The sequence below is a fragment of the Oncorhynchus nerka genome, unplaced genomic scaffold (assembly GCF_034236695.1).
Source record: "Oncorhynchus nerka isolate Pitt River unplaced genomic scaffold, Oner_Uvic_2.0 unplaced_scaffold_13___fragment_10___debris, whole genome shotgun sequence".
Taxonomy (NCBI): domain Eukaryota; kingdom Metazoa; phylum Chordata; class Actinopteri; order Salmoniformes; family Salmonidae; genus Oncorhynchus; species Oncorhynchus nerka.
The window spans coordinates 137303-164919 of NW_027040342.1; positions in this window are offsets into that span (position 1 = coordinate 137303).

The following is a 27617-nucleotide window of genomic DNA, read 5'->3' on the forward strand; positions in this document are numbered from 1 at the left end:
TAAATCAACAGGCCAGAGGATACAGAGACAACAACACTTTAACATCAACAGGCCAGAGGATACAGAGACAACAACACATTAACATCAACAGGCTAGAGGTTACAGCAACATCAACACATTAACATCAACAGGCCAGAGGATACAGACACAACAACACATTAACATCAACAGGCCAGAGGATACAGAGACATAAACACATTAACATCAACAGGCCAGAGGACACAGAGACAACAACACATTAAATCAACAGGCCAGAGGATACAGAGACAACACCACATTAAAAACAACACATTAACATCAACAGGCCAGAGGATACAGACACAACAACACATTAACATCAACAGGCCAGAGGATACAGAGACATAAACACATTAACATCAACAGGCCAGAGGACACAGAGACAACAACACATTAAATCAACAGGCCAGAGGATACAGAGACAACAACACTTTAACATCAACAGGCCAGAGGATACAGAGACAACAACACATTAACATCAACAGGCTAGAGGTTACAGCAACATCAACACATTAACATCAACAGGCCAGAGTATACAGAGACAACACCACATTAAAAACAACACATTAACATAAACAGGCCAGAGGATACAGAGACAACAACACTTTAACATCAACAGGCGAGCGGATACAGAGACAACAACACATTAACATCAACAGGCCAGAGGATACAGAGACAACAAAACATTTACATAAACAGGCCAGAGGATACAGAGTCATAAACACATTAACATCAGCAGGCCAGAGGATACAGAGACATCAATACATTAACATCAACAGGGCAGAGGATACTGAGACAACAACACATTAACATCAACAGGCCAGAGGATACAGAGACAACAACACATTAACATCAACAGGCCAGAGGACACAGAAACAACAACACATTAACATCAACAGTCCAGAGGATACAGAGACATAAACACATTAACATCAACAGGCCAGAGGATACAGAGACAACAACACATTAACATCAACAGGCCAGAGGATACAGAGACAACAACATATTAACATCAACAGGCCAGAGGATACAGAGGCAACAACCCATGAACATCAACAGACCAGAGGATACAGAGACATCAACACATTAACATCAACAGGCCAGAGGATACAGAGACATAAACACATTAACATCAACAGGCCAGAGGACACAGAGACAACAACACATTAACATCAACAGGCCAGAGGATTCAGAGACAACAAAACATTAACATTAACAGGCCAGAGGATACAGAGACAACAACACATTAACATCAACAGGCCAGAGGGTACAGACACAACAACACATTAACATCAGCTGGCCAGAGGATACAGATATATGAACACATTAACATCAACAGGCCAGAGGATACTGAGACAACAACATATTAACATCAACAGGCCAGAGGATACAGAGACAACAACACATTAACATCAACAGGCCAGATGATACAGAGACAACAACACATTAAATCAACAGGCCAGAGGATACAGAGACAACAACACTTTAACATCAACAGGCCAGAGGATACAGAGACAACAACACATTAACATCAACAGGCTAGAGGTTACAGCAACATCAACACATTAACATCAACAGGCCAGAGTATACAGAGACAACACCACATTAAAAACAACACATTAACATAAACAGGCCAGAGGATACAGAGACAACAACACTTTAACATCAACAGGCGAGCGGATACAGAGACAACAAAACATTAACATAAACAGGCCAGAGGATACAGAGTCATAAACACATTAACATCAGCAGGCCAGAGGATACAGAGACATCATTACATTAACATCAACAGGGCAGAGGATACTGAGACAACAACACATTAAAATCAACAGGCCAGAGGATACTGAGACAACAACACATTAACATCAACAGGCCAGAGGATACAGAGACAACAACATATTAACATCAACAGGCCAGAGGATACAGAGACAACAACACATTAACATCAACAGGCCAGAGGACACAGAAACAACAACACATTAACATCAACAGGCCAGAGGATACAGAGACATAAACACATTAACATCAACAGGCCAGAGGATACAGAGACAACAACACATTAACATCAACAGGCCAGAGGATACAGAGACAACAACATATTAACATCAACAGGCCAGAGGATACAGAGACAACAACCCATGAACATCAACAGACCACAGGATACAGAGACATCAACACATTAACATCAACAGGACAGAGGAAACAGAGACAACACCACATTAACAACAACACATTAACATCAACAGGCCAGAGTATACAGAGACAACACCACATTAAAAACAACACATTAACATCAACAGGCGAGCGGATACAGAGACAACAACACATTAACATCAACAGGCCAGAGGATACAGAGACAACAAAACATTAACATAAACAGGCCAGAGGATACAGAGTCATAAACACATTAACATCAGCAGGCCAGAGGATACAGAGACATCAATACATTAACATCAACAGGCCAGATGATACAGAGACAACAACACATTAAATCAACAGGACAGAGGTTACAGAGACAACAACACTTTAACATCAACAGGCCAGAGGATACAGAGCGAACAACACATTAACATCAACAGGCTAGAGGTTACAGCAACATCAACACATTAACATCAACAGGCCAGAGTATACAGAGACAACACCACATTAAAAACAACACATTAACATAAACAGGCCAGAGGATACAGAGACAACAACATATTAACATCAACAGGCAAGAGGATACAGAGACAACAACACATTAACATCAACAGGCCAGAGGACACAGAACAACAACACATTAACATCAACAGGCCAGAGGATTCAGAGACAACAACAAATTAACATCAACAGGCCAGAGGATACAGAGACAACAACACATTAACATCAACAGACCAGAGGATACAGAGACAACAACATATTAACATCAACAGGCCAGAGGATACAGAGACAACAACCCATGAACATCAACAGACCAGAGGATACAGAAACATCAACACATTAACATCAACAGGACAGAGGAAACAGAGACAATACCACATTAACAAGAAAACATTAACATCAACAGACCAGAGTATACAGAGACAACACCACATTAAAAACAACACATTAACATCAACAGGCCAGAGGATACAGAGACAACAACACTTTAACATCAACAGGCGAGCGGATACAGAGACAACAAAACATTAACATAAACAGGCCAGAGGATACAGAGTCATAAACACATTAACATCAGCAGGCCAGAGGATACAGAGACATCAATACATTAACATCAACAGGGCAGAGGATACTGAGACAACAACACATTAAAATCAACAGGCCAGAGGATACTGAGACAACAACACATTAACATCAACAGGCCAGAGGATACAGAGACAACAACATATTAACATCAACAGGCCAGAGGATACAGAGACAACAACACATTAACATCAACAGGCCAGAGGACACAGAAACAACAACACATTAACATCAACAGGCCAGAGGATACAGAGACATAAACACATTAACATCAACAGGCCAGAGGATACAGAGACAACAACACATTAACATCAACAGGCCAGAGGATACAGAGACAACAACATATTAACATCAACAGGCCAGAGGATACAGAGACAACAACCCATGAACATCAACAGACCACAGGATACAGAGACATCAACACATTAACATCAACAGGACAGAGGAAACAGAGACAACACCACATTAACAACAACACATTAACATCAACAGGCCAGAGTATACAGAGACAACACCACATTAAAAACAACACATTAACATCAACAGGCGAGCGGATACAGAGACAACAACACATTAACATCATCAGGCCAGAGGATACAGAGACAACAAAACATTAACATAAACAGGCCAGAGGATACAGAGTCATAAACACATTAACATCAGCAGGCCAGAGGATACAGAGACATCAATACATTAACATCAACAGGCCAGATGATACAGAGACAACAACACATTAAATCAACAGGACAGAGGTTACAGAGACAACAACACTTTAACATCAACAGGCCAGAGGATACAGAGACAACAACACATTAACATCAACAGGCTAGAGGTTACAGCAACATCAACACATTAACATCAACAGGCCAGAGTATACAGAGACAACACCACATTAAAAACAACACATTAACATAAACAGGCCAGAGGATACAGAGACAACAACATATTAACATCAACAGGCAAGAGGATACAGAGACAACAACACATTAACATCAACAGGCCAGAGGACACAGAACAACAACACATTAACATCAACAGGCCAGAGGATTCAGAGACAACAACAAATTAACATCAACAGGCCAGAGGATACAGAGACAACAACACATTAACATCAACAGACCAGAGGATACAGAGACAACAACATATTAACATCAACAGGCCAGAGGATACAGAGACAACAACCCATGAACATCAACAGACCAGAGGATACAGAAACATCAACACATTAACATCAACAGGACAGAGGAAACAGAGACAATACCACATTAACAAGAAAACATTAACATCAACAGACCAGAGTATACAGAGACAACACCACATTAAAAACAACACATTAACATCAACAGGCCAGAGGATACAGAGACATAAACACATTAACATCAACAGGCCAGAGGACACAGAGACAACAACACATTAACATCAACAGGCCAGAGGATACAGAGACAACAACACATTAACATCAACAGACCAGAGGATTCAGAGACAACAACAAATTAACATTAACAGGCCAGAGGATACAGAGACAACAACACATTAACATCAACAGGCCAGAGGGTACAGACACAACAACACATTAACATCAGCAGGCCAGAGGATACAGATATATCAACACATTAACATCAACAGGCCAGAGGATACTGAGACAACAACATATTAACATCAACAGGCCAGAGGATACAGAGACAACAACACATTAACATCAACAGGCCAGATGATACAGAGACAACAACACTTTAACATCAACAGGCCAGAGGATACAGAGACAACAACACATTAACATCAACAGGCTAGAGGTTACAGCAACATCAACACATTAACATCAACAGGCCAGAGTATACAGAGACAACACCACATTAAAAACAACACATTAACATAAACAGGCCAGAGGATACAGAGACAACAACACTTTAACATCAACAGGCGAGCGGATACAGAGACAACAACACATTAACATCAACAGGCCAGAGGATACAGAGACAACAAAACATTAACATAAACAGGCCAGAGGATACAGAGTCATAAACACATTAACATCAGCAGGCCAGAGGATACAGAGACATCAATACATTAACATCAACAGGGCAGAGGATACTGAGACAACAACACATTAACATCAACAGGCCAGAGGATACAGAGACAACAACATATTAACATCAACAGGCCAGAGGATACAGAGACATCAACACATTAACATCAACAGGACAGAGGAAACAGAGACAACACCACATTAACAACAACACATTAACATCAACAGGCCAGAGTATACAGAGACAACACCACATTAAAAACAACACATTAACATCAACAGGCCAGAGGATACAGACACAACAACACATTAACATCAACAGGCCAGAGGATACAGAGACATAAACACATTAACATCAACAGGCCAGAGGACACAGAGACAACAACACATTAACATCAACAGGCCAGAGGATACAGAGACAACAACACAATAACATCAACAGGCCAGAGGATTCAGTGAACATCAACACATTAACATCAACAGACCAGATGATAGAGAGACAAGAACACATTAAATCAACAGGCCAGAGGATACAGAGACAACAACACTTTAACATCAACAGGCCAGAGGATACAGAGACAACAAAACATTAACATCAACAGGCCAGAGGATACAGAGACAACACCACATGAACATCAACAGACCAGAGGATACAGAGACATCAACACATTAACATCAACAGGCCAGAGGAAACAGAGACAACACCACATTAACAACAACACATTAACATCAACAGGCCAGAGTATACAGAGACAACACCACATTAAAAAAACACATTAAAATCAACAGGCCAGAGGATACAGAGACATCAACACATTAACATCAACAGGCCAGAGGATACTGAGACAACAACACATTAACATCAACAGGCCAGAGGATACTGAGACACCAACATATTAACATCAACAGGCCAGAAGATACAGAGACAACACCAAATTAACAAAAACACATTAACATCAACAGGCCAGAAGATACAGAGACAACAACACATTAACATCAACAGGCCAGATGATACAGAGACAACAACATATTAACATCAACAGGCCAGAGGATACAGAGACAACAACCCATGAACATCAACAGACCAGAGGATACAGAGACATCAACACATTAACATCAACAGGACAGAGGAAACAGAGACAATACCACATTAACAAGAAAACATTAACATCAACAGACCAGAGTATAAAGAGACAACACCACATTAAAAACAACACATTAACATCAACATGCCAGAGGATACAGACACAACAACACATTAACATCAACAGGCCAGAGGATTCAGAGACAACAACAAATTAACATCAACAGGCCAGAGGATACAGAGACAACAACACATTAACATCAACAGACCAGAGGATACAGAGACAACAACATATTAACATCAACAGGCCAGAGGATACAGAGACAACAACCCATGAACATCAACAGACCAGAGGATACAGAAACATCAACACATTAACATCAACAGGACAGAGGAAACAGAGACAATACCACATTAACAAGAAAACATTAACATCAACAGACCAGAGTATACAGAGACAACACCACATTAAAAACAACACATTAACATCAACAGGCCAGAGGATACAGAGACATAAACACATTAACATCAACAGGCCAGAGGACACAGAGACAACAACACATTAACATCAACAGGCCAGAGGATACAGAGACAACAACACATTAACATCAACAGACCAGAGGATTCAGAGACAACAACAAATTAACATTAACAGGCCAGAGGATACAGAGACAACAACACATTAACATCAACAGGCCAGAGGGTACAGACACAACAACACATTAACATCAGCAGGCCAGAGGATACAGATATATCAACACATTAACATCAACAGGCCAGAGGATACTGAGACAACAACATATTAACATCAACAGGCCAGAGGATACAGAGACAACAACACATTAACATCAACAGGCCAGATGATACAGAGACAACAACACTTTAACATCAACAGGCCAGAGGATACAGAGACAACAACACATTAACATCAACAGGCTAGAGGTTACAGCAACATCAACACATTAACATCAACAGGCCAGAGTATACAGAGACAACACCACATTAAAAACAACACATTAACATAAACAGGCCAGAGGATACAGAGACAACAACACTTTAACATCAACAGGCGAGCGGATACAGAGACAACAACACATTAACATCAACAGGCCAGAGGATACAGAGACAACAAAACATTAACATAAACAGGCCAGAGGATACAGAGTCATAAACACATTAACATCAGCAGGCCAGAGGATACAGAGACATCAATACATTAACATCAACAGGGCAGAGGATACTGAGACAACAACACATTAACATCAACAGGCCAGAGGATACAGAGACAACAACATATTAACATCAACAGGCCAGAGGATACAGAGACATCAACACATTAACATCAACAGGACAGAGGAAACAGAGACAACACCACATTAACAACAACACATTAACATCAACAGGCCAGAGTATACAGAGACAACACCACATTAAAAACAACACATTAACATCAACAGGCCAGAGGATACAGACACAACAACACATTAACATCAACAGGCCAGAGGATACAGAGACATAAACACATTAACATCAACAGGCCAGAGGACACAGAGACAACAACACATTAACATCAACAGGCCAGAGGATACAGAGACAACAACACAATAACATCAACAGGCCAGAGGATTCAGTGAACATCAACACATTAACATCAACAGACCAGATGATAGAGAGACAAGAACACATTAAATCAACAGGCCAGAGGATACAGAGACAACAACACTTTAACATCAACAGGCCAGAGGATACAGAGACAACAAAACATTAACATCAACAGGCCAGAGGATACAGAGACAACACCACATGAACATCAACAGACCAGAGGATACAGAGACATCAACACATTAACATCAACAGGCCAGAGGAAACAGAGACAACACCACATTAACAACAACACATTAACATCAACAGGCCAGAGTATACAGAGACAACACCACATTAAAAAAACACATTAAAATCAACAGGCCAGAGGATACAGAGACATCAACACATTAACATCAACAGGCCAGAGGATACTGAGACAACAACACATTAACATCAACAGGCCAGAGGATACTGAGACACCAACATATTAACATCAACAGGCCAGAAGATACAGAGACAACACCAAATTAACAAAAACACATTAACATCAACAGGCCAGAAGATACAGAGACAACAACACATTAACATCAACAGGCCAGATGATACAGAGACAACAACATATTAACATCAACAGGCCAGAGGATACAGAGACAACAACCCATGAACATCAACAGACCAGAGGATACAGAGACATCAACACATTAACATCAACAGGACAGAGGAAACAGAGACAATACCACATTAACAAGAAAACATTAACATCAACAGACCAGAGTATAAAGAGACAACACCACATTAAAAACAACACATTAACATCAACATGCCAGAGGATACAGACACAACAACACATTAACATCAACAGGCCAGAGGATACAGAGACATAAACACATTAACATCAACAGGCCAGAGGACACAGAGACAACAACACATTAACATCAACAGGCCAGAGGATACAGAGACAACAACACATTAACATCAACAGACCAGAGGATTCAGAGACAACAAAAAATTAACATTAACAGGCCAGAGGATACAGAGACAACAACACATTAACATAAACAGGCCAGAGGGTACAGACACAACAACACATTAACATCAGCTGGCCAGAGGATACAGATATATCAACACATTAACATCAACAGGCCAGAGGATACTGAGACAACAACACATTAACATCAACAGGCCAAAGGATACAGAGACATAAACACATTAACATCAACAGGCCAGAGGACACAGAGACAACAACACATTAAATCAACAGGCCAGAGGATACAGAGACAACAACACTTTAACATCAACAGGCCAGAGGATACAGAGACAACAACACTTTAACATCAACAGGCCAGAGGATACAGAGACAACAAAACATTAACATCAACAGGCCAGAGGATACAGAGACAACACCACATGAACATCAACAGACCAGAGGATACAGAGACATCAACACATTAACATCAACAGGCCAGAGGAAACAGAGACAACACCACATTAACAACAACACATTAACATCAACAGGCCAGAGTATACAGAGACAACACCACATTAAAAAAACACATTAAAATCAACAGGCCAGAGGATACAGAGACATCAACACATTAACATCAACAGGCCAGAGGATACTGAGACAACAACACATTAACATCAACAGGCCAGAGGATACTGAGACACCAACATATTAACATCAACAGGCCAGAAGATACAGAGACAACACCAAATTAACAAAAACACATTAACATCAACAGGCCAGAAGATACAGAGACAACAACACATTAACATCAACAGGCCAGATGATACAGAGACAACAACATATTAACATCAACAGGCCAGAGGATACAGAGACAACAACCCATGAACATCAACAGACCAGAGGATACAGAGACATCAACACATTAACATCAACAGGCTAGAGGTTACAGCAACATCAACACATTAACATCAACAGGCCAGAGTATACAGAGACAACACCACATTAAAAACAACACATTAACATAAACAGGCCAGAGGATACAGAGACAACAACCCATGAACATCAACAGACCAGAGGATACAGAGACATCAACACATTAACATCAACAGGACAGAGGAAACAGAGACAATACCACATTAACAAGAAAACATTAACATCAACAGACCGGAGTATACAGAGACAACACCACATTAAAAACAACACATTAACATCAACAGGCCAGAGGATACAGACACAACAACACATTAACATCAACAGGCCAGAGGATACAGAGACATAAACACATTAACATCAACAGGCCAGAGGACACAGAGACAACAACACATTGACATCAACAGGCCAGAGGATACAGAGACAACAACACATTAACATCAACAGACCAGAGGATTCAGAGACAACAAAAAATTAACATTAACAGGCCAGAGGATACAGAGACAACAACACATTAACATCAACAGGCCAGAGGGTACAGACACAACAACACATTAACATCAGCTGGCCAGAGGATACAGATATATCAACACATTAACATCAACAGGCCAGAGGATACTGAGACAACAACATATTAACATCAACAGGCCAGAGGATACAGAGACAACAACACATTAACATCAACAGGCCAGATGATACAGAGACAACAACACATTAAATCAACAGGCCAGAGGATACAGAGACAACAACACTTTAACATCAACAGGCCAGAGGATACAGAGACAACAACACATTAACATCAACAGGCTAGAGGTTACAGCAACATCAACACATTAACATCAACAGGCCAGAGTATACAGAGACAACACCACATTAAAAACAACACATTAACATAAACAGGCCAGAGGATACAGAGACAACAACACTTTAACATCAACAGGCGGCGGATACAGAGACAACAAAACATTAACATAAACAGGCCAGAGGATACAGAGTCATAAACACATTAACATCAGCAGGCCAGAGGATACAGAGACATCAATACATTAACATCAACAGGGCAGAGGATACTGAGACAACAACACATTAAAATCAACAGGCCAGAGGATACTGAGACAACAACACATTAACATCAACAGGCCAGAGGATACAGAGACAACAACATATTAACATCAACAGGCCAGAGGATACAGAGCCAACAACACATTAACATCAACAGGCCAGAGGACACAGAAACAACAACACATTAACATCAACAGGCCAGAGGATACAGAGACATAAACACATTAACATCAACAGACCAGAGGATACAGAGACAACAACACATTAACATCAACAGGCCAGAGGATACAGAGACAACAACATATTAACATCAACAGGCCAGAGGATACAGAGACAACAACCCATGAACATCAACAGACAAGAGGATACAGAGACATCAACACATTAACATCAACAGGACAGAGGAAACAGAGACAACACCACATTAAAAACAACACATTAACATCAACAGGCCAGAGTATACAGAGACAACACCACATTAAAAACAACACATTAACATCAACATGCCAGAGGATACAGAGACATAAACACATTAACATCAACAGGCCAGAGGACACAGAGACAACAACACATTAAATCAACAGGCCAGAGGATACAGAGACAACACCACATTAAAAACAACACATTAACATCAACAGGCCAGAGGATACAGACACAACAACACATTAACATCAACAGGCCAGAGGATACAGAGACATAAACACATTAACATCAACAGGCCAGAGGACACAGAGACAACAACACATTAAATCAACAGGCCAGAGGATACAGAGACAACAACACATTAACATCAACAGGCTAGAGGTTACAGCAACATCAACACATTAACATCAACAGGCCAGAGTATACAGAGACAACACCACATTAAAAACAACACATTAACATAAACAGGCCAGAGGATACAGAGACAACAACACTTTAACATCAACAGGCGAGCGGATACAGAGACAACAACACATTAACATCAACATGCCAGAGGATACAGAGACAACAAAAAATTAACATTAACAGGCCAGAGGATACAGAGACAACAACACATTAACATCAACAGGCCAGAGGGTACAGACACAACAACACATTAACATCAGCTGGCCAGAGGATACAGATATATCAACACATTAACATCAACAGGCCAGAGGATACTGAGACAACAACATATTAACATCAACAGGCCAGAGGATACAGAGACAACAACACATTAACATCAACAGGCCAGATGATACAGAGACAACAACACATTAAATCAACAGGCCAGAGGATACAGAGACAACAACACTTTAACATCAACAGGCCAGAGGATACAGAGACAACAACACATTAACATCAACAGGCTAGAGGTTACAGCAACATCAACACATTAACATCAACAGGCCAGAGTATACAGAGACAACACCACATTAAAAACAACACATTAACATAAACAGGCCAGAGGATACAGAGACAACAACACTTTAACATCAACAGGCGAGCGGATAACAGAGACAACAAAACATTAACATAAACAGGCCAGAGGATACAGAGTCATAAACACATTAACATCAGCAGGCCAGAGGATACAGAGACATCAATACATTAACATCAACAGGGCAGAGGATACTGAGACAACAACACATTAAAATCAACAGGCCAGAGGATACTGAGACAACAACACATTAACATCAACAGGCCAGAGGATACAGAGACAACAACATATTAACATCAACAGGCCAGAGGATACAGAGCCAACAACACATTAACATCAACAGGCCAGAGGACACAGAAACAACAACACATTAACATCAACAGGCCAGAGGATACAGAGACATAAACACATTAACATCAACAGACCAGAGGATACAGAGACAACAACACATTAACATCAACAGGCCAGAGGATACAGAGACAACAACATATTAACATCAACAGGCCAGAGGATACAGAGACAACAACCCATGAACATCAACAGACAAGAGGATACAGAGACATCAACACATTAACATCAACAGGACAGAGGAAACAGAGACAACACCACATTAAAAACAACACATTAACATCAACAGGCCAGAGTATACAGAGACAACACCACATTAAAAACAACACATTAACATCAACATGCCAGAGGATACAGAGACATAAACACATTAACATCAACAGGCCAGAGGACACAGAGACAACAACACATTAAATCAACAGGCCAGAGGATACAGAGACAACACCACATTAAAAACAACACATTAACATCAACAGGCCAGAGGATACAGACACAACAACACATTAACATCAACAGGCCAGAGGATACAGAGACATAAACACATTAACATCAACAGGCCAGAGGACACAGAGACAACAACACATTAAATCAACAGGCCAGAGGATACAGAGACAACAACACATTAACATCAACAGGCTAGAGGTTACAGCAACATCAACACATTAACATCAACAGGCCAGAGTATACAGAGACAACACCACATTAAAAACAACACATTAACATAAACAGGCCAGAGGATACAGAGACAACAACACTTTAACATCAACAGGCGAGCGGATACAGAGACAACAACACATTAACATCAACATGCCAGAGGATACAGAGACAACAAAACATTAACATAAACAGGCCAGAGGATACAGAGTCATAAACACATTAACATCAGCAGGCCAGAGGATACAGAGACATCAATACATTAACATCAACAGGGCAGAGGATACTGAGACAACAACACATTAACATCAACAGGCCAGAGGATACAGAGACAACAACACATTAACATCAACAGGCCAGAGGACACAGAAACAACAACACATTAACATCAACAGGCCAGAGGATACAGCGACATAAACACATTAACATCAACAGGCCAGAGGATACAGAGACATAAACACATTAACATCAACAGGCCAGAGGATACAGAGACAACAACATATTAACATCAACAGGCCAGAGGATACAGAGACAACAACCCATGAACATCAACAGACCAGAGGATACAGAGACATCAACACATTAACATCAACAGGCCAGAGGATACAGATACATAAACACATTAACATCAACAGGCCAGAGGACACAGAGACAACAACACATTAACATCAACAGGCCAGAGGATACAGAGACAACAACACATTAACATCAACAGACCAGAGGATTCAGAGACAACAAAACATTAACATTAACAGGCCAGAGGATACAGAGACAACAACACATTAACATCAACAGGCCAGAGGGTACAGACACAACAACACATTAACATCAGCTGGCCAGAGGATACAGATATATCAACACATTAACATCAACAGGCCAGAGGATACTGAGACAACAACATATTAACATCAACAGGCCAGAGGATACAGAGACAACAACACATTAACATCAACAGGCCAGATGATACAGAGACAACAACACATTAAATCAACAGGCCAGAGGATACAGAGACAACAACACTTTAACATCAACAGGCCAGAGGATACAGAGACAACAACACATTAACATCAACAGGCTAGAGGTTACAGCAACATCAACACATTAACATCAACAGGCCAGAGTATACAGAGACAACACCACATTAAAAACAACACATTAACATAAACAGGCCAGAGGATACAGAGACAACAACACTTTAACATCAACAGGCGAGCGGATACAGAGACAACAAAACATTAACATAAACAGGCCAGAGGATACAGAGTCATAAACACATTAACATCAGCAGGCCAGAGGATACAGAGACATCAATACATTAACATCAACAGGGCAGAGGATACTGAGACAACAACACATTAAAATCAACAGGCCAGAGGATACTGAGACAACAACACATTAACATCAACAGGCCAGAGGATACAGAGACAACAACATATTAACATCAACAGGCCAGAGGATACAGAGACAACAACACATTAACATCAACAGGCCAGAGGACACAGAAACAACAACACATTAACATCAACAGGCCAGAGGATACAGAGACATAAACACATTAACATCAACAGGCCAGAGGATACAGAGACAACAACACATTAACATCAACAGACCAGAGGATTCAGAGACAACAAAAAATTAACATTAACAGGCCAGAGGATACAGAGACAACAACACATTAACATCAACAGGCCAGAGGGTACAGACACAACAACACATTAACATCAGCTGGCCAGAGGATACAGATATATCAACACATTAACATCAACAGGCCAGAGGATACTGAGACAACAACATATTAACATCAACAGGCCAGAGGATACAGAGACAACAACACATTAACATCAACAGGCCAGATGATACAGAGACAACAACACATTAAATCAACAGGCCAGAGGATACAGAGACAACAACACTTTAACATCAACAGGCCAGAGGATACAGAGACAACAACACATTAACATCAACAGGCTAGAGGTTACAGCAACATCAACACATTAACATCAACAGGCCAGAGTATACAGAGACAACACCACATTAAAAACAACACATTAACATAAACAGGCCAGAGGATACAGAGACAACAACACTTTAACATCAACAGGCGAGCGGATACAGAGACAACAAAACATTAACATAAACAGGCCAGAGGATACTGAGACAACAACACATTAAAATCAACAGGCCAGAGGATACTGAGACAACAACACATTAACATCAACAGGCCAGAGGATACAGAGACAACAACATATTAACATCAACAGGCCAGAGGATACAGAGACATCAAGACATTAACATCAACAGGGCAGAGGATACTGAGACAACAACACATTAAAATCAACAGGCCAGAGGATACTGAGACAACAACACATTAACATCAACAGGCCAGAGGATACAGAGACAACAACATATTAACATCAACAGGCCAGAGGATACAGAGACAACAACACATTAACATCAACAGGCCAGAGGATACAGAGACAACAACACATTAACATCAACAGGCCAGAGGATACAGAGACAACAACATATTAACATCAACAGGCCAGAGGATACAGAGACAACAACCCATGAACATCAACAGACCAGAGGATACAGAGACATCAACACATTAACATCAACAGGACAGAGGAAACAGAGACAACACCACATTAACAACAACACATTAACATCAACAGGCCAGAGTATACAGAGACAACACCACATTAAAAACAACACATTAACATCAACAGGCCAGAGGATACAGACACAACAACACATTAACATCAACAGGCAAGAGGATACAGAGACATAAACACATTAACATCAACAGGCCAGAGGACACAGAGACAACAACACATTAAATCAACAGGCCAGAGGATACAGAGACAACAACACTTTAACATCAACAGGCCAGAGGATACAGAGACAACAACACATTAACATCAACAGGCCAGAGGATACAGAGACAACCACACATTAACATCAACGTTCCAGAGGATACAGAGACAACAACACATTAACATCAACAGGCCAGAGGATACAGAGACAACAACACATTAACATCAACAGGCCAGAGGACACAGAAACAACAACACATTAACATCAACAGGCCAGAGGATACAGAGACATAAACACATTAACATCAACAGGCCAGAGGATACAGAGACAACAACATATTAACATCAACAGGCCAGAGGATACAGAGACAACAACCTATGAACATCAACAGACCAGAGGATACAGAGACATCAACACATTAACATCAACAGGACAGAGGAAACAGAGACAACAACACATTAACATCAACAGGCCAGAGGATACAGAGACAACAACACATTAACATCAACGTTCCAGAGGATACAGAGACAACAACACATTAACATCAACAGGGCAGAGGATACTGAGACAACAACACATTAACATCAACAGGCCAGAGGATACAGAGACAACAACACATTAACATCAACAGGCCAGAGGACACAGAAACAACAACACATTAACATCAACAGGCCAGAGGATACAGAGACATAAACACATTAACATCAACAGGCCAGAGGATACAGAGACAACAACACATTAACATCAACAGGCCAGAGAATACAGAGACAACAACATATTAACATCAACAGGCCAGAGGATACAGAGACAACAACCTATGAACATCAACAGACCAGAGGATACAGAGACATCAACACATTAACATCAACAGGACAGAGGAAACCGAGACAACAACACATTAACATCAACAGGCCAGAGGATACAGAGACAACAACACATTAACATCAACGTTCCAGAGGATACAGAGACAACAACACATTAACATCAACAGGCCAGAGGATACAGAGACAACAACACATTAACATCAACAGGCCAGATGATACAGAGACAACAACACATTAAATCAACAGGCCAGAGGATACAGAGACAACAACACTTTAACATCAACAGGCCAGAGGATACAGAGACAACACCACATTAACAACAACACATTAACATCAACAGGCCAGAGGATACAGAGACAACAACACATTAACATCAACAGACCAGAGGATTCAGAAACAACACAAAATTAACATCAACAGGCCAGAGGATACAGAGACAACAACACAATAACATCAACAGGCCAGAGGATTCAGTGAACATCAACACATTAACATCAACAGGCCAGATGATAGAGAGACAAGAACACATTAAATCAACAGGCCAGAGGATACAGAGACAACAACACTTTTACATCAACTGGCCAGAGGATACAGAGACAACAACACATTAAATCAACAGGCCAGAGGATACAGAGACAACAACACTTTAACATCAACAGGCCAGAGGATACAGAGACAACAAAACATTAACATCAACAGGCCAGAGGATACAGAGACAACACCACATGAACATCAACAGACCAGAGGATACAGAGACATCAACACATTAACATCAACAGGCCAGAGGAAACAGAGACAACAACACATTAACAACAACACATTAACATCAACAGGCCAGAGTATACAGAGACAACACCACATTAAAAAAACACATTAAAATCAACAGGCCAGAGGATACAGAGACATCAACACATTAACATCAACAGGCCAGAGGATACTGAGACAACAACACATTAACATCAACAGGCCAGAGGATACTGAGACAACAACATATTAACATCAATAGGCCAGAAGATACAGAGACAACACCAAATTAACAAAGACACATTAACATCAACAGGCCAGAAGATACAGAGACAACAACACATTAACATCAACAGGCCAGATGATACAGAGACAACAACACATTAAATCAACAGGCCAGAGGATACAGAGACAACAACACTTTAACATCAACAGGCCAGAGGATACAGAGACAACAACACATTAACATCAACAGGCCAGAGGATACAGAGACAACCACACATTAACATCAACGTTCCAGAGGATACAGAGACAACAACACATTAACATCAACAGGCCAGAGGATACAGAGACAACAACACATTAACATCAACAGGCCAGAGGACACAGAAACAACAACACATTAACATCAACAGGCCAGAGGATACAGAGACATAAACACATTAACATCAACAGGCCAGAGGATACAGAGACAACAACATATTAACATCAACAGGCCAGAGGATACAGAGACAACAACCTATGAACATCAACAGACCAGAGGATACAGAGACATCAACACATTAACATCAACAGGACAGAGGAAACAGAGACAACACCACATTAACAACAACACATTAACATCAACAGGCCAGAGTATACAGAGACAACACCACATTAAAAACAACACATTAACATCAACAGGCCAGAGGATACAGACACAACAACACATTAACATCAACAGGCCAGAGGATACAGAGACAACAACACATTAACATCAACAGGCCAGAGGATACTGAGACAACAACATATTAACATCAACAGGCCAGAAGATACAGAGACAACACCAAATTAACAAAAACACATTAACATCAACAGGCCAGAAGATACAGAGACAACAACACATTAACATCAACAGGCCAGATGATACAGAGACAACAACACATTAAATCAACAGGCCAGAGGATACAGAGACAACAACACTTTAACATCAACAGGCCAGAGGATACAGAGACAACAACACATTAACATCAACAGGCCAGAGGATACAGAGACAACCACACATTAACATCAACGTTCCAGAGGATACAGAGACAACAACACATTAACATCAACAGGCCAGAGGATACAGAGACAACAACACATTAACATCAACAGGCCAGATGATACAGAGACAACAACACATTAAATCAACAGGCCAGAGGATACAGAGACAACAACACTTTAACATCAACAGGCCAGAGGATACAGAGACAACAACACATTAACAACAACACATTAACATCAACAGGCCAGAGTATACAGAGACAACACCACATTAAAAACAACACATTAACATAAACAGGCCAGAGGATACAGAGACAACAACACTTTAACATCAACAGGCCAGCAGATACAGAGACAACAACACATTAACATCAACAGGCCAGATGATACAGAGACAACAACACATTAAATCAACAGGCCAGAGGATACAGAGACAACACCAAATTAACAAAGACACATTAACATCAACAGGCCAGAAGATACAGAGACAACAACACATTAACATCAACAGGCCAGATGATACAGAGACAACAACACATTAAATCAACAGGCCAGAGGATACAGAGACAACAACACTTTAACATCAACAGGCCAGAGGATACAGAGACAACCACACATTAACATCAACGTTCCAGAGGATACAGAGACAACAACACATTAACATCAGCAGGCCAGAGGATACAGAGATATCAACACATTAACATCAACAGGCCAGAGGATACTGAGACAACAACACATTAACATCAACAGGCCAGATGATACAGAGACAACAAAACATTAAATCAACAGGCCAGAGGATACAGAGACAACAACACTTTAACATCAACAGGCCAGATGATACAGAGACAACAACACATTAAATCAACAGGCCAGAGGATACAGAGACAACAACACTTTAACATCAACAGGCCAGAGGATACAGAGACAACAACAAATTAACAAAGACACATTAACATCAACAGGCCAGAAGATACAGAGACAACAACACATTAAATCAACAGGCCAGAGGATACAGAGACAACAACACTTTAACATCAACAGGCCAGAGGATACAGAGACAACAACACATTAACATCAACAGGCCAGAGGATACAGAGACAACAACAAATTAACAAAGACACATTAACATCAACAGGCCAGAAGATACAGAGACAACAACACATTAACATCAACTGGCCAGATGATACAGAGACAACAACACATTAACAACAACACATTAACATCAACAGGCCAGAGGATACAGAGAAAACAACACATTAACAACAACACATTAACATCAACAGGCCAGAGTATACAGAGACAACAACACATTAACAACAACACATTAACATCAACAGGCCAGATGATACAGAGGGAACAACACATTAACATCAACAGGCCAGAGGATACAGAGACAACACAACATTAACAGCAACAGGCCAGAGGATACAGAGACAACAACACATTAACATCAACAGGCCAGAGGATTCAGAGAACATCGACACATTAACATCAACGGTCCAGAGGATACAGAGACAACAACACATTAACATCAGCAGGCCAGAGGATACAGAGACAACAACACATTAACATCAACCGGCCAGAGGATACAGAGACAACAACACATTATCATCAACAGGCCAGAGGATACAGAGACAACAACATATTAACAACAACACATTAACATCAACAGGCCAGAGTATACAGAGACAACATCACAATAACATCAACAGGCCAGAGGATTCAGTGGACATCAATACATTAACATCAACAGGCCAGAGGATACAGAGACATCAACACATTAACATCAACAGGCCAGATGATACCGAGAAAAGAACACATTAACATCACCGTTCCAGAGGATACAGAGACAACAACACATTAACATCAGCAGGCCAGAGGATACAGAGACAAGAATACATTAACATCAAAAGGCCAGAGGATACAGAGACAACAATACATTTAACATCAACAGGCCAAAGGATACAGAGACAAACAACACATTAACATCAACAGGCTAGAGGATTCAGCGACAACTAAAAATGTACATCAACAAGCCAGAGGATACAGAAACAACAACACATTAACATCAAAAGGCCAGATGATACAGAGACACCAACACATTAACATCAGCAGGTCAGAGGATACAGAGACATCAACACATTAACATCAACAGGCCAGAGGATACAGAGACAACAATATATTAACATCAACAGGCCAGAGGATATAGAGACAACCCCACATGAACATCAACAGGCCAGAGGATACAGAGACAACAACAAATTAACATCAACAGGCCAGAGGATACAGAGACAACAACATATTAACATCAACAGGCCAGAGTATACAGAGACAACAACACATTAACATCAACAGGCCAGAGGATACAGAGACAACACCACATTAACATTAACAGGCCAGAGGATACAGAGACAACAACACATTAACAACAACACATTAACATCAACAGGCCAGAGTATACAGAGACAACATCACAATAACATCAACAGGCCAGAGGATTCAGTGGACATCAATACATTAACATCAACAGGCCAGAGGATACAGAGACATCAACACATTAACATCAACAGGCCAGAGGATACAGAGACAACAACCCATGAACATCAACAGACCAGAGGATACAGAGACATCAACACATTAACATCAACAGGACAGAGGAAACAGAGACAACACCACATTAACAACAACACATTAACATCAACAGGCCAGAGTATACAGAGACAACACCACATTAAAAACAACACATTAACATCAACAGGCCAGAGGATACAGACACAACAACACATTAACATCAACAGGCCAGAGGATACAGAGACAACAACACATTAACATCAACAGGCCAGAGGATACTGAGACAACAACATATTAACATCAACAGGCCAGAAGATACAGAGACAACACCAAATTAACAAAGACACATTAACATCAACAGGCCAGAAGATACAGAGACAACAACACATTAACATCAACAGGCCAGATGATACAGAGACAACAACACATTAAATCAACAGGCCAGAGGATACAGAGACAACAACACTTTAACATCAACAGGCCAGAGGATACAGAGACAACAACACATTAACATCAACAGGCCAGAGGATACAGAGACAACCACACATTAACATCAACGTTCCAGAGGATACAGAGACAACAACACATTAACATCAACAGGCCAGAGGATACAGAGACAACAACACATTAACATCAACAGGCCAGATGATACAGAGACAACAACACATTAAATCAACAGGCCAGAGGATACAGAGACAACAACACTTTAACATCAACAGGCCAGAGGATACAGAGACAACAACACATTAACAACAACACATTAACATCAACAGGCCAGAGTATACAGAGACAACACCACATTAAAAACAACAGGCCAGAGGATACAGAGACAACACCAAATTAACAAAGACACATTAACATCAACAGGCCAGAAGATACAGAGACAACAACACATTAACATCAACAGGCCAGATGATACAGAGACAACAACACATTAAATCAACAGGCCAGAGGATACAGAGACAACAACACTTTAACATCAACAGGCCAGCAGATACAGAGACAACAACACATTAACATCAACAGGCCAGAGGATACAGAGACAACACCAAATTAACAAAGACACATTAACATCAACAGGCCAGAAGATACAGAGACAACAACACATTAACATCAACAGGCCAGATGATACAGAGACAACAACACATTAAATCAACAGGCCAGAGGATACAGAGACAACAACACTTTAACATCAACAGGCCAGAGGATACAGAGACAACCACACATTAACATCAACGTTCCAGAGGATACAGAGACAACAACACATTAACATCAGCAGGCCAGAGGATACAGACATATCAACACATTAACATCAACAGGCCAGAGGATACTGAGACAACAACACATTAACATCAACAGGCCAGATGATACAGAGACAACAAAACATTAAATCAACATGCCAGAGGATACAGAGACAACAACACTTTAACATCAACAGGCCAGATGATACAGAGACAACAACACATTAAATCAACAGGCCAGAGGATACAGAGACAACAACACTTTAACATCAACAGGCCAGAGGATACAGAGACAACAACACATTAACATCAACAGGCTAGAGGTTACAGCAACATCAACACATTAACATCAACAGGCCAGAGGATACAGAGACAACACAACATTAAGAGCAACAGGCCAGAGGATACAGAGACAACAACACATTAACATCAACTGGCCAGATGATACAGAGACAACAACACATTAACAACAACACATTAACATCAACAGGCCAGAGGATACAGAGAAAACAACACATTAACAACAACACATTAACATCAACAGGCCAGAGTATACAGAGACAACAAAACATTAACAACAACACATTAACATCAACAGGCCAGATAATACAGAGGGAACAACACATTAACATCAACAGGCCAGAGGATACAGAGACAACACAACATTAACAGCAACAGGCCAGAGGATACAGAGACAACAACACATTAACATCAACAGGCCAGAGGATTCAGAGAACATCGACACATTAACATCAACGGTCCAGAGGATACAGAGACAACAACACATTAACATCAGCAGGCCAGAGGATACAGAGACAACAACACATTAACATCAACAGGCCAGAGGATACAGAGACAACAACATATTAACAACAACACATTAACATCAACAGGCCAGAGTATACAGAGACAACAACATATTAACATCAACAGGCGAGAGGATACAGAGACAACACCACATTAACAACAACACATTAACATCAACAGGCCAGAGTATACAGAGACAACATCACAATAACATCAACAGGCCAGAGGATTCAGTGGACATCAATACATTAACATCAACAGGCCAGAGGATACAGAGACAACAACACATTAACATCAGCAGGCCAGAGGATACAGAGACAAGAATACATTAACATCAAAAGGCCAGAGGATACAGAGACAACAATACATTTAACATCAACAGGCCAAAGGATACAGAGACAAACAACACATTAACATCAACAGGCTAGAGGATTCAGCGACAACTAAAAATGTACATCAACAAGCCAGAGGATACAGAAACAACAACACATTAACATCAAAAGGCCAGATGATACAGAGACACCAACACATTAACATCAGCAGGTCAGAGGATACAGAGACATCAACACATTAACATCAACAGGCCAGAGGATACAGAGACAACAATATATTAACATCAACAGGCCAGAGGATATAGAGACAACCCCACATGAACATCAACAGGCCAGAGGATACAGAGACAACAACACATTAACATCAACAGGCCAGAGGATACAGAGACAACAACATATTAACATCAACAGGCCAGAGTATACAGAGACAACAACACATTAACATCAACAGGCCAGAGGATACAGAGACAACACCACATTAACATCAACAGGCCAGAGTATACAGAGACAACAACACATTAAATCAACAGGCCAGAGGATACAGAGACAACAACACTTTAACATCAACAGGCCAGAGGATACAGAGTCAACCACACATTAACATCAACGTTCCAGAGGATACAGAGACAACAACACATTAACATCAGCAGGCCAGAGGATACAGAGATATCAACACATTAACATCAACAGGCCAGAGGATACTGAGACAACAACACGTTAACATCAACAGGCCAGATGATACAGAGACAACAAAACATTAAATCAACAGGCCAGAGGATACAGAGACAACAACACTTTAACATCAACAGGCCAGATGATACAGAGACAACAACACATTAAATCAACAGGCCAGAGGATACAGAGACAACAACACTTTAACATCAACAGGCCAGAGGATACAGAGACATCAACACATTAACATCAACAGGCCAGAGGATACAGAGACAACAACACTTTAACATCAACAGGCCAGCGGATACAGAGACAACAACAAATTAACAAAGACACATTAACATCAACAGGCCAGAAGATACAGAGACAACAACACATTAACATCAACTGGCCAGATGATACAGAGACAATAACATATTAACAACAACACATTAACATCAACAGGCCAGAGGATACAGAGAAAACAACACATTAACAACAACACATTAACATCAACAGGCCAGAGTATACAGAGACAACAACACATTAACAACAACACATTAACATCAACAGGCCAGATGATACAGAGGGAACAACACATTAACATCAACAGGCCAGAGGATACAGAGACAACACAACATTAACAGCAACAGGCCAGAGGATACAGAGACAACAACACATTAACATCAACAGGCCAGAGGATTCAGAGAACATCGACACATTAACATCAACGGTCCAGAGGATACAGAGACAACAACACATTAACATCAGCAGGCCAGAGGATACAGAGACAACAACACATTAACATCAACAGGCCAGAGGATACAGAGACAACAACATATTAACAACAACACATTAACATCAACAGGCCAGAGTATACAGAGACAACAACATATTAACATCAACAGGCCAGAGGATACAGAGACAACACCACATTAACAACAACACATTAACATCAACAGGCCAGAGGATACAGAGACAACACCACATTAACAACAACACATTAACATCAACAGGCCAGAGTATACAGAGACAACATCACAATAACATCAACAGGCCAGAGGATTCAGTGGACATCAATACATTAACATCAACAGGCCAGAGGATACAGAGACATCAACACATTAACATCAACAGGCCAGATGATACGAGAAAAGAACACATTAACATCACCGTTCCAGAGGATACAGAGACAACAACACATTAACATCAGCAGGCCAGAGGATACAGAGACAAGAATACATTAACATCAAAAGGCCAGAGGATACAGAGACAACAATACATTTAACATCAACAGGCCAAAGGATACAGAGACAAACAACACATTAACATCAACAGGCTAGAGGATTCAGCGACAACTAAAAATGTACATCAACAAGCCAGAGGATACAGAAACAACAACACATTAACATCAAAAGGCCAGATGATACAGAGACACCAACACATTAACATCAGCAGGTCAGAGGATACAGAGACAACAATATATTAACATCAACAGGCCAGAGTATACAGAGACAACAACACATTAACATCAACAGGCCAGAGGATACAGAGACAACACCACATTAACATCAACAGGCCAGAGTATACAGAGACAACAACACATTAACATCAACAGGCCAGAGGATACAGAGACATCAACACATTAACATCAACAGGCCAGAGGATACTGAGACAACAACACATTAACATCAACAGGCCAGAGGATACAGAGACAACAACACATTAACATCAACAGGCCAGAGGAAACAGAGACAACAACACTTTAACATCAACAGGCCAGAGGATACAGAGACAACAACAAATTAACATCAACAGGCTAGAGGTTACAGGAACATCAACACATTAACATCAACAGGCCAGAGTATACAGAGACAACACCACATTAAAAACAACACATTAACATCAACAGGCCAGAGGATACAGAGACATCAACACATTAACATCAACAGGCCAGAGGATACAGAGACAACAACACATTAACATCAACAGGCCAGAGGATACTGAGACAACAACATATTAACCTCAACAGGCCAGAGGATACAGAGACAACAACACATTAACATCAACAGGCCAGAGGATACAGAGACAACAACACTTTAACATCAACAGGCCAGAGGATACAGAGCCAACAAAACATTAACATAAACAGGCCAGAGGATACAGAGTCATAAACACATTAACATCAACAGGCCAGAGGATACAGAGACATCAATACATTAACATCAACAGGCCAGAGGATACAGAGACAACAACACATTAACATCAACAGGCCAGAGGATACAGAGACAACAACATATTAACATCAACAGGCCAGAGGATACAGAGACAACAACCCATGAACATCAACAGACCAGAGGATACAGAGGCATCAACACATTAACATCAACAGGACAGAGGAAACAGAGTCAACACCACATTAACAACAACACATTAACATCAACAGGCCAGAGGATACAGAGACAACAACACATTAACATAAACAGACCAGAGGATTCAGAAACAACAAAAAATTAACATCAACAGGCCAGAGGATACAGAGACAACAACACAATAACATCAACAGGCCAGAGGATTCAGTGAACATCAACACATTAACATCAACAGGCCAGATGATAGAGAGACAAGAACACATTAAATCAACAGGCCAGAGGATACAGAGACATCAACACATTAACATCAACAGGCCAGAGTATACAGAGACAACACCACATTAAAAACAACACATTAACATAAACAGGCCAGAGGATACAGAGACAACAACACTTTAACATCAACAGGCGAGCGGATACAGAGACAACAACACATTAACATCAACAGGCCAGAGGATACAGAGACAACAAAACATTAACATAAACAGGCCAGAGGATACAGAGTCATAAACACATTAACATCAGCAGGCCAGAGGATACAGAGACATCAATACATTAACATCAACAGGGCAGAGGATACTGAGACAACAACACATTCACATCAACAGGCCAGAGGATACAGAGACAACAACATATTAACATCAACAGGCCAGAGGATACAGAGACAACAACACATTAACATCAACAGGCCAGAGGACACAGAAACAACAACACAT